Source organism: Opisthorchis viverrini, assembly GCF_000715545.1.
Source record: "Opisthorchis viverrini unplaced genomic scaffold opera_v5_85, whole genome shotgun sequence".
Taxonomy (NCBI): Eukaryota; Metazoa; Platyhelminthes; class Trematoda; order Opisthorchiida; family Opisthorchiidae; genus Opisthorchis; species Opisthorchis viverrini.
In genome coordinates this window covers 620,545-631,206 of record NW_008751740.1, presented here as the reverse complement: position 1 = coordinate 631,206, position 10,662 = coordinate 620,545, and the positions used below count along the sequence as shown (strand labels likewise).

Below are 10,662 nucleotides of genomic sequence, written 5' to 3'. Positions count from 1 at the left end.
TAGATAGATAGATAGATGTATAGTCTTTTGGACTAAGAAATATTGAATTCTTTGAACATCTCGGCGCGCAATCATCCAAACCGTATATCTTAATTTTCGATCGGCGAATGATTTTTATAAGTTCGACCAGAGTTTCAGCATCCGAAACTTCACTTCCTCTTTACCTGCATTTTGGATGTATCCGGACAGCAGGATATTGAGGAAGTGAATATGCGCGTTTTCGAAGATTGGTCCTATTTACTTCCGCTGTTGGTAACTCCATGGTCTTGGATAGTGCTGGTAAGAGTAGGCTGTCGATTGTATCGTTATTATACAGCTGTAGCAATCTCTCAGTGCTAACTTGCCTTGCCACCAGAAGGAAGCACAAGGGCTGGGATACTACCAGGTTTCCCAGGCCTAGGCAGGAGAAGTCGAGAGGCGGATATCGGGTTCGAATCACGGACCTTCCCGTCAGTAAATTTGCGCTCTAACCACTGAGCCATCTCGTCCCCAATGCTTATATTTTCCATTGACTCGAATGAACTTATGATGAATAAGAGACAGAAAGGTTCTGCCGCCTGAAAGTCCAACGTTTTGATGCAGACTCTGTAATCTTGTCCAGTCCATTCGATGAAGTTACGTGTGGAATTCTGCCTGCCGGTGGTCGCAATCTGTTGACAGACACGCACACATAGCCTTGTAGTTCTGGCACAACTGAAGCAGTTGTCACCATCCCCAGTGAGTAGACTGCTAGTTTACGCGTAGATGAAAAATGTTTGATTCCCAGGTCTGTCAGTGCTGTTAGTGGACAGCAAACAAGAAAAGTGTTATCAAGTGTTGTCGGATGACAGTGTGATATTTTTACCCACGCACGAGGCAACAGGGGTGAAAGATATTGGTTTCAGCTGTAATTTCAATGTCTCAGCATTCACCATTCCAAATGACATTAGTTTGAATGAATTTATTTCTGTGGACGAAGAACACTTCGTGGATCAAGTGGTAACAAACTCATGAGTCCTGCAAAAACGATCCGGGTTATAATAACTGACACTGAGAATCTACTTCAACTATCTCAGCTGATTTACTGCCGTAACGTTCCTCAAGGGTACACAAGAAGGAACGTCTTCACTGGATGAGGTAATCCTGTAGGCTAGGGGGCTTGGAAACCTCAAAGTCAATCTCTTGGCTTGATTCCAACAACAACTTAAGTAGTCTGTTCAACTTCAAAGGTCAGTTTCGAAGAGATTTCGCCGTGGTCACGGCTAATGAACAAAGAAAAGCAATGGTTGACTCATTTTGGCTGGATACGGCGTACCTTAGTCGGTAATTAAGCACACCCTCTCGTTGCTCGAAGCGCTTTACAGCTGAAATACCGAATAAGGCTGAAGATTTTGTGAAGCAACACAAGAAAACTCTATTTTTGTCGAGTTGTGAATGGTTATGATTGATTTTTTGCTTTGTAAGAATGTATCCCCGTGATGGCTTCACGTTGTTCCTGTTCGGAGTTTAATTCAGCGGTGCTTTGGAAAGTTGAAGGACGAGATGGCCCAGGTGGTTAGAGCGCGAATTTACTGTCCGGAAGGTCCATGGTTCGAATCCGACCTCTGCCTCTCGACTTTCCCTGTCTAGGCTTGGGCTACCTGACAGTATCCCAGCCCTCGTGCAACCTTCGGGTGGCATGACAGTTAAGCACCGAAAGGGTGCTACAGCTGAACGACTTGAATAGTTGAAGCTGTTGCGCAAATTTAGTGACCGGAAGATCTGTTGTTCGAACCCGACCTCTGCCTCTCCACTTCCCCTGTCTAGGCTTGGGCTACCTGACAGTATCCCAGCCCTCGTGCAACCTTCGGGTGGCATGACAGTTAAGCACCGAAAGGGTGCTACAGCTGAACGACTTGGATAGTTGAAGCTGTTGACAACTACTTTACACGTTGCGTGACTATGTTTGTCGAAAACAGTGGCTGTTTGAAACATCCTTGCCAGGCCAAATGAAACATTCCACCCCAAACTCCCGGATACCTTTGGAACACACCAGACGGATGTTCGGGTACAGAAGTCTTGTGATCTGGTTCTCATTAGGATGAGGGGGGCTGTTTTGGCAAGAACTCAGAGGTTCATTATTTTTTCTGATGACCTAGCAGATAATTTCGTAGGGTGTTATACCCCACAAAGTAACTGTGTTCAAATTCTGACGAAAAATCGATGAATTGCATTGTCTTTAGGCAGCAAGCCTTTGTGCCATTTGACGCCAGCTGGGATTGCGCTGGAGCTACAGTCCAACTGTGTCTGAACACCATTTCTTTCAAGAAAGGACATTTTCAACTTCCTGGGAGCCTTGAACGATCTTGTTGCTGATGTGCCACTGTAAGGGCCTTGGCGATTTTCACTGGTTTAATTAAAGATATTATCTACTGTGAATATTACTGGATGTATTTGCAACCCCCTGTAGTCGTCAGAGGAGCTTAAACAGACCTAGTGTTCGAAAATCTCAACTACCTAGCCTAGGCGTCCACCGATCGGTGCACTTCACCTCAGGCTATCTCTAAACACCGCTTCATTCAGTATTAAAATACTCCAAGTTTACTCCAGCATACAAGGATACAAAAACAAACACATCTGGCCTCGAGGAATAATTTTTGGTAAGCTAAACCTTCGACTTGATCTGCTGTAATCAAAAGTTACCTGTCCCCACTTCCTCACCTTTCTTTCAACTTCCAACCCAGAAAGTATACTGACTGCACGAACCGCATTCGCACTAGCATAACGAATTTCGTAATGAATAAAAAGGTAACAAATTTGGGAAAAAGCGTCTTAAGTATGAAAACCTTCAGCCTCGACCAAAATAAACACAGAATATTCAATGCCCGAGGCCTTTGGAATACGACTGGGGGTTGACATTTCCGCATAGTAAATCAAACCCAGTGACCAGTTATGAACAAGGTCAGCCCCTGTTACAGTTGGGCTCAATGAAGTTGGTGGAAACTCGGGGACTCCGTTACTATGATGAGCTTCAAGAAGGTCAAAATTGGTCTCATTTGCAAATCAATTCGGCTTTCACGGAGACTCAACGGGATATCTCGCTTACGTATGCACGAAGTCAGCCCCATGTTTCAGTTGGTCTCATTGAAGTTGGCGGAAACTCGGGGACTCCGTTAACATGATGAGCTTCAAGAAGGTCAAAATTGGGCTATCAAAGAGTTTTCAACAAACTTGTAAGGGCTAATTGATGACTCGAGCAATAACGAGGACGTCACAAGCTGTATTTCGACAAACGCAGGCTCGACTAGTTGGTGATTTATTTTGAGGTCATATAGCTCAGTCGATTTATTTTCATTGATGTTTACTGACGTACGCAGGGGGGATCGAGGGGTTTAGTAAACAAGTCAGCTTACAAACGTTTTTCAGACTGCAGTGAATCCAAACTTGTGTACGGCTAGACGAACCCTAGTTCCATGGAATAGACTTTGACAGTCTGTTATGTGATTAGAAGCGCCAAAATGAGGTATGAGTGAATGATTCATTAGAGACTGATTTTTTCGAATCTCTACGTAAAAAGTTTCTAGTAACGCTGGCAAACAGGTTATAGTCTAACGAATATACACTCATTTGCAAACCAATTTTTTTCTCGAGAGACTCACCTGGAACCCAGCTGAATCTCTCGTTTATGAAACCAAATTAGTTTGCAAATGAGTGTATATTTGCTGATTTCGTGCAATTTGGTTTCAAGTAAAACATAAGGTTGACGGAAACTCGGGGACTGCGCCTACCTAATGAGCCTCTCCCCCAAAAAAAGGGCGAAACCGGTCGTGGGCTGTCGATGGATTTTCAGGGACCTTATGAGTAGTACATTACAAAGGTTATAGTTTAGTCACTAAAGTAATTAGTTGATAAAATACTGATAAGAAAAGTAGTCCTGATAATGGTTAATGGGTTTCAGCCATAAAAAATAACTTTCCTAAAAAGCCACACTTGCAGCAATCTGAAGATCAGGCTTACGCGGACGTGATTGCGCGAAATCTTTCCTGGCCAGCGGTGTCCCATACTTGAGTCTTGACCACCTTGTCTTGTACGTAGACATGTCTAGAGTGGGAAAGTCTCAGTTAGACTGGGGAAAGCTTACCACTTTGATGCGAATTCCACTCCTATAGTGCTTCCTGTATCGGGATAGAATTCATTCTTTACGAATCGTGTGAGTAGATTGGATTTTCCAACTCCCGTATCTCCGACCAGCACAACTAGCGTGGAAATCGTGTTCGACTGGAGATAAAACTTCATGACGTACTTTTAAACAGGTAGTCATACTTGTCCTCATTTGCTTGGTTCTCAAACATACGTCCTAGTTGATGTGTTTGACAAAAACGTCCAATGTATCGCACCGTTTCTGACAGTCACAGAAGCTGACCCAACGCAAAGTGAAAGACTTTTAAAAAGAACTTTAGTATGACATTATCCAGCGATTATTATGATTTTCTCTAACCAAAAGTGTTAAGACAAGGAGCTCATCCAATTCAATTCAAACCATGTGGCTTTCGTACAACCCCAGGTCGAAAAGTGTATGTTATCCAATAAATCTAACAAGAACTGCTTCGGACACCTTGAGACCGATTTCCTGCTCTAATTTGTGGTCTTACAAATGATTTGGATGGGTGATGCGCACAACGATTGAAACTATTGACGAACCTAGCAAAGTTTTGCAGCTCTTGAAGAAATCGATCTTTTAAACAAATAGCTCTTGGACCGTTTGTTGTGTCCGTTATTCAGAGTGTCAACATGTTGGTTCCACTCGCCAATAAGGATTAAGCGTCATTGAACGAACGCTTGAGAAGTGTTTTGGTTTACTCACTATGTTTTTGTTGTGGTCAATCGATTTGTTGTCACTCGACAAAACCTGATTGACACTCTGTTGTTGATTGGCAAAACCTTGGCGGTTCTGAGTCGATCTAGAGTCCGGTTGAACCGAAACGACCGGTTACGTTAGCTGAGCAAGTTAGCTAGTGATGATCTTGCAGACAAGGTTGATTCACTCTGTGAGCTTCGGATACTGTAACTACGCGTGAAGCATCTATTGGGACTTCGTGAAGGTTTATTATAGTCACGGTTTTGTACTAAAGTATCGATTATCGCTGTTAGTGGACAGCAAAACCAGTAAAAAGTGAAATATACTCGTTTGTGTACCTGGTTCTAATAGAATAATTCACCAAATGGGTGTTAAAACGGGTGTGTTTCCAGAGTTCTATACAATTTTGGTCCAAGTATAACGTAAGGGAACTTGGAAACTGCGCCTAACTGATAAGTCGATAGACCGGTCGTGTACAGTATATAATGGTTTAGCTGTACGACTCTTTTGGTGCTTAGATGCCATGCTACCGGAAGAAAGCACGAGGGCTGAGCTACTGCCAGGTTGCACAAATCCAGACAGGAAAAGTCTGAGGAGTTTACACCAAAGGGATGCACTAGACTCGAGCTGAAGCTTGATGCAGACATTTCAGTGACACACAGTACACGAAAGCTCCACAGGAGTGACATCTGTATTTGCCATTGTAAGTAGTAGATGATAAGTGGCGAAACTTCCAACTTTCACCAGCAAGAACGTCTCCACTCAAACACGCTTTGTGTCACAGAGGGATATTGGCCTAGGTTTTATCGCCTCAGTGAGACAACTGACGTGGTTGGATAGTTATGATGTTGCGCCAGCAAGTGAATTGCTGTACCCATTCTCCCCGTACCATTCTGTTGGTCGTTTAGTGGTAAAAAAAGGACCGAAAATGCTCAGCAAAGATTTCAAAGTTTCTGCTTGTTAGACGGCGAAAGTCCTTCATCGGGACCGATTTCAGACAAAGACATAACGAAGATGTGTTCCGCATTTCCCATCATTTACAAAATTGAGCTCTAAATGAGTGGACTTGTGGACCGGATAGTCACCGGTTCTATCCGAACTCTGGTACCTTAACTGGTCCTGTTCAAGAAGGAGCACCCTGATGTTAGTCCAGCCCTCGTGAGTCTTTCGGGTAGCACGGAAAATAGGTACCAAAAGGTATTGCAACTGGACGACTGTTGTTCTCCTCATTTTCCATTATTTATGCAATTTCCGGTGGCCCAGATGGAGAAGATATAAAATGTGAAGTAAACTAACGAATTACATTTGATCAAATTCAAATAGTAGATAATAAATCAACGGTTTCACACGAAGTAGCGATGATTTGCCATTACACCTGCGAAGTCCCGCCAAACGGATTGTTTGTCTCGTCTAAGTAATCGGGCATGCTTAAGATACCGGGAGATAATACAGTGGGGAGCCCCCGATGCTTAGAAAAGCTTAACCCAGTGGTTCCTTTCAGACGAAGGTCAACACGGTCACTTCAGACAAAAGCGACTTAAAATTGGGACTATCTCAGACAACCTTGTCCTTTGGACGTTAATTCAAATCGAAAACCGATCGATTCTCCCTCACTCCGGTTTGCGTTATAACAGTGTAAAATCCATAGATCGTTGCGTCCTATCTAACTTCAGCTACAGACGTCGGCTTCTGAAGAATGTAATATATATATGACGCGAATTTATTTTCCAGATGTATACCAGGTAGCTGACGTAAATTGTGTACAACTTTAGTGAGTGTCACCAGGTACCTACTAGGAGTAGTGGATATCGTGTATACTTGCGCAAGAATTTCACCCATTGTAGGAAATTATTACCAATGGAACAGTGGTGCAAAACTTACCTTGAGGTGCTTTGTTTTGAATGAATGAGTGACTGAATAGTAGTTGGAGCATCGTATAATAAGCCGATCGAACGACACACGCTTTCGGCCCAGTGACAATCAGCCAATCACGGGCCAATTCCATGTGTTCAATGGTTTTGGTGCTATTCAATGATTTTGATGGTAACTTTATCACTACTGACAATGAATGAGTAAGCAGAAGAAAACGTGAAGCTTGCAATAACAGGCTGCGTAGGATTGCATTGTTACGTTTGCTCGTTACCCTTGGACTGCCGAAAATAGTGGAAAGAGGTATCGTGTTATATCCAACTTCACATTGAGTATATATCAGTAATACACACGTATGGCAATGGTATGACGGGCGACGCTTTCCGAATAAAAAAAACGCATTCGAGTTTCCCCCGTGCGTTCGAAATGGGAGACATTATCATGCAATTCCTAAAGTGTCAGTGAATAGCACGATAACAGCTACAATCAGATCGTTCAAGTTCAGCCAATTTAATCGGATGGGCTGTGGACATCATTAAATCAAGAACGTAAAAGGCTTAGGGTCTTTCTGTTTAACACCGTTACTTCAAAGTTGAACACCAAAAATTCACTGATTCCAACAGAGGCTTCCGGAGTGATTAGGATTATCGAATGACAGACAGACACAAGGAGAGGAAATAAATCAAGAATGTCGAATTTTTGTCCCTATTTGTTGGTGAAAATCAAATGCATTATTCCAAAGAACAATCAGATAATTAAGTGACCATCACGGGGAAGTTAAACACAGTTTAAAGATTTATATATGCTGCGCTCGCTTGTTAACCATAATTGGTTAAATACCAAAAAATACGCATCCTCAAAACAGCTGTAGAGTTTAGAGTCCAAGAAATGTTCTGTTATCCCCATAAAAACTGAAAGCTCTTCTTTAAAGGATATTGTGAACAAAAGATCCAGCGGAATCGCTCTTGAAAACCACATCGATTTTCGGAACTCTATTTTCCCCTTTCTTGAGGATATTGGGAACCTTTCACCACACAGATGAATTCAGTGCAACAATTACATAGATATATAGCATGATTCCCAATTTCTGGTAACCGAGGAGTATCTTGATAATACTGACATCCCATATGAAGACCAAGGTAGACTAGTCCAGATCCGGATAACCACAAAGTTAGTGTTTGATGCAAAAGGAGGGGGTGTTCACTGAAGAGTTGATGCGGCATCGCGGATAGCAGTCGTTGTCATGTTGAATATGCTAAGGCAGTGTTTTCTCGTTCCTTTTGAACTACAGTCTAGAAGGAATTTACGGTAACCGTAGATTTGCATGAAAGCTCTAAAGACTAGCGGTACTAACCTCTTTTCGGTAAGGGTTCTCTCAATAAGTAATGGAGGGGAGTTATGGGGGCCACATTTTTCCAAGTGCGTTGATAAAATCTGCGTTGTTGTGCTGCTGGTTAGAATGTTTCTACGGGCACTTCATCACACTTGATCTTCATGCCACATCAAGCTCGTAGCTCGGCCCCGAATCCAATAACATCGTTTAAACGAGGGCTCTTGAATTTCGGCCGTTGACCGAATCAGGTTTGTGGTTTTTCAATATGGCCGTTTACACCTATCCTTCTAGGAATGCAGAGCCTGTCACATAACTAAGACGATCGATCAGCAGGTGAATTTAAAATAACGACCATCGTTAGTTAGTTAAGTAGGCAACTCGATTGGTTCAGAGGTACCATAGAGCTCGCTAGTGAACAAGGTTCAAACGATTCACATTGCTCGTGTTTCTATTTACGCCAAGTAGTTTTTGTCAAAGGACGAGCAAATCAGGTTGAATGACATAGGTTGACATTGTGACAGGACTGGACTTATTTACGATTTACCATGTGCTCGCATTTCACGATGCCTGACACATTACAGTGTGATTATAAAACCTCTGGAAAATTTTCCACGAATGATTTTTCAAAACGTTAGGTATCTCGCGCTTTGCACGTCGTTCAAACGAGGAAATTCGACTACTGAGGATGGCAGGTGGTGTAACTTTGAATGTGACCTGAGCAAATTAACACTTGCTGTGCACGCTGTTGCCTGGAGGTCAAGAGGGCATCACTGAAGTTGTGTCCAAATTTCATTGCTTAGTTATGACAATTCTAGTGGAATGCCTTGACGCATGATTAGGTGTTGATCTGCCGGGTGGTTGAAAATATCCTAGGTTGGAAGATATCAGCAGAAAAATCGATACAACACTGTTGAGATTATGCAGAGGCTTACCAGACTGCAGGATTGGCTAAAATCACCTTTAACATGCCCAAATGTTGTAGGCGAAACGCGAAAACAAAAATTCCTTAAGTACAGGAGAGTGGTGTGGGTAAGAAATAGCTTGCCTATGTTTGGTTGTAAAAAAAATTCATTCAAAGTAGTGCGTTCCATCAGTTCTATTAGGCCCGTCTGAAATGCTTTCTGATAGAACCGGTTATTAGTTCCGTTTCTTGCTTGGGAAAACCTCATTTAAGTGGCTCAGCAGTGACAGTGGTTTGTCACGAATTTATAGCCTTCGAGCTGAGTATGTTAAGCGCCTATGTCTATACGCGCCTACTGACGTACGCGTACGGCTTTTGACACTAATTCGTAGGTCAAACTCCACACTTTGATAGAGTGAAGCCTTGCCTTTGAGAACCCGACTAAAAGACAGGCACGTTAGAATGCTTTCCATGAGCTGATGTGTTTCAATAAAGACCCCGGAAGCACGTATTCTGTGATGAGTGGCCCACTTGTCCTCAATATTGCTACCGGAAAAATGAGGAACAATATTTTAACTTGAAGAAGCCAGCGGAAAAAAACGGTTGCGTGCAATGTTGATGGCCATATTTTCATCTCGTCATTTACCCGTGTTCCATCTTGGTCCAACTCATGGGGCCGTGGCAAAATGGCGGACTGACCTGCGATCGAAAAAGTTTGGAAAACCGTGGTGTAAGCTAATCGAACTTTTGAATTCTGATGGGTGGTACATTTTATCACATATCTGTGGTTAGTCTAACTGCAGTTCTCGCCAATATTACCCGAAACTAAGCGTCAGACGACCTTCCTCAGTCCACCGATTGATGCATTCGACTAAATCTGTCATTCGAATGTATATTTCAGACTTTACTACCATAAACACACGTGACATACGTCAGATTGGACGTGTGTCAATTAAAACGCTTGATCCTTTCCTGTCAAATCGTACAGCCCGAGCAAAGAGGACAAAATCTGTTGGCTGATCACAGCGGATGCGAACAAAGAAACGTACACACAGCTACGTGTGACTGCTAAGAGCTGAGCTGTATTCATCTTCCTTATGTCGGTTGCCTTCAATAAATCCATCACTCTTTACCGTTTTTTTTTGGAATCCTCAGCCCTATTCACTCTGTTGTTCATGACTCAAACGTTCAGCTTATAGGTACAGGTTCCCTTTATAAAAAACGCCGACAAGATAACCTGAGGTTTCATCTTTTATATGGCCCCTGATTAACACTCTTCAGCTTTTTGTAACGTACTATTCATAAGGTTGCTGAAAATCCGTTGACAATCCACCACCGGTTTCGCCCTTCTTGGGGCTCATCAGGTAGGCGCAGTCCCCGAGTTTCCGTCAACCTTATGTTTTACTTGAAACCAAATTGTACGAAATTAGCGAAATACACTCATTTGCAAACCAGTTTGGTTTTTCGAGAGACTCACCTGAAACCCAGCTGGATCTCTCGTTTGTGGCTACTCCAGACAACTGAATGTGCTGCACCAGGCCGCCTCATGTTTCAGTCGCCTGAAAACATCATAAACGAAAGATTCAGCTGGGTTCCAGGTGAGTCTCCCGAAAAACCAAATTAGTTTGCACATGAGTGTATATTGGCTAATTTGGTGCAATTCGGTTTGAATTAGAACATAATTTTGTCGGAAGCTCGGGGAATGCCCCTAACTGATGAGCACCGAGAAGGCCGAAACCAGTC

General features: G+C 42.9%; 1 protein-coding gene across 1 annotated transcript in view; it reads right to left on the bottom strand.

Annotated features, from left to right (window-relative positions):
* The window catches only part of T265_04834 (hypothetical protein), a gene marked incomplete at both ends in the record, with an annotated part of 120,963 nt that extends 116,648 nt beyond the window's left edge, over positions 1 to 4,315 (bottom strand). Inside the window, 3 exons of the mRNA XM_009169680.1 lie at positions 3,976 to 4,059; positions 4,100 to 4,236; positions 4,262 to 4,315. The remainder of the gene's footprint in view (positions 1 to 3,975; positions 4,060 to 4,099; positions 4,237 to 4,261) is intronic.
* Between the last annotated feature and the right edge of the window lie 6,347 nt (positions 4,316 to 10,662).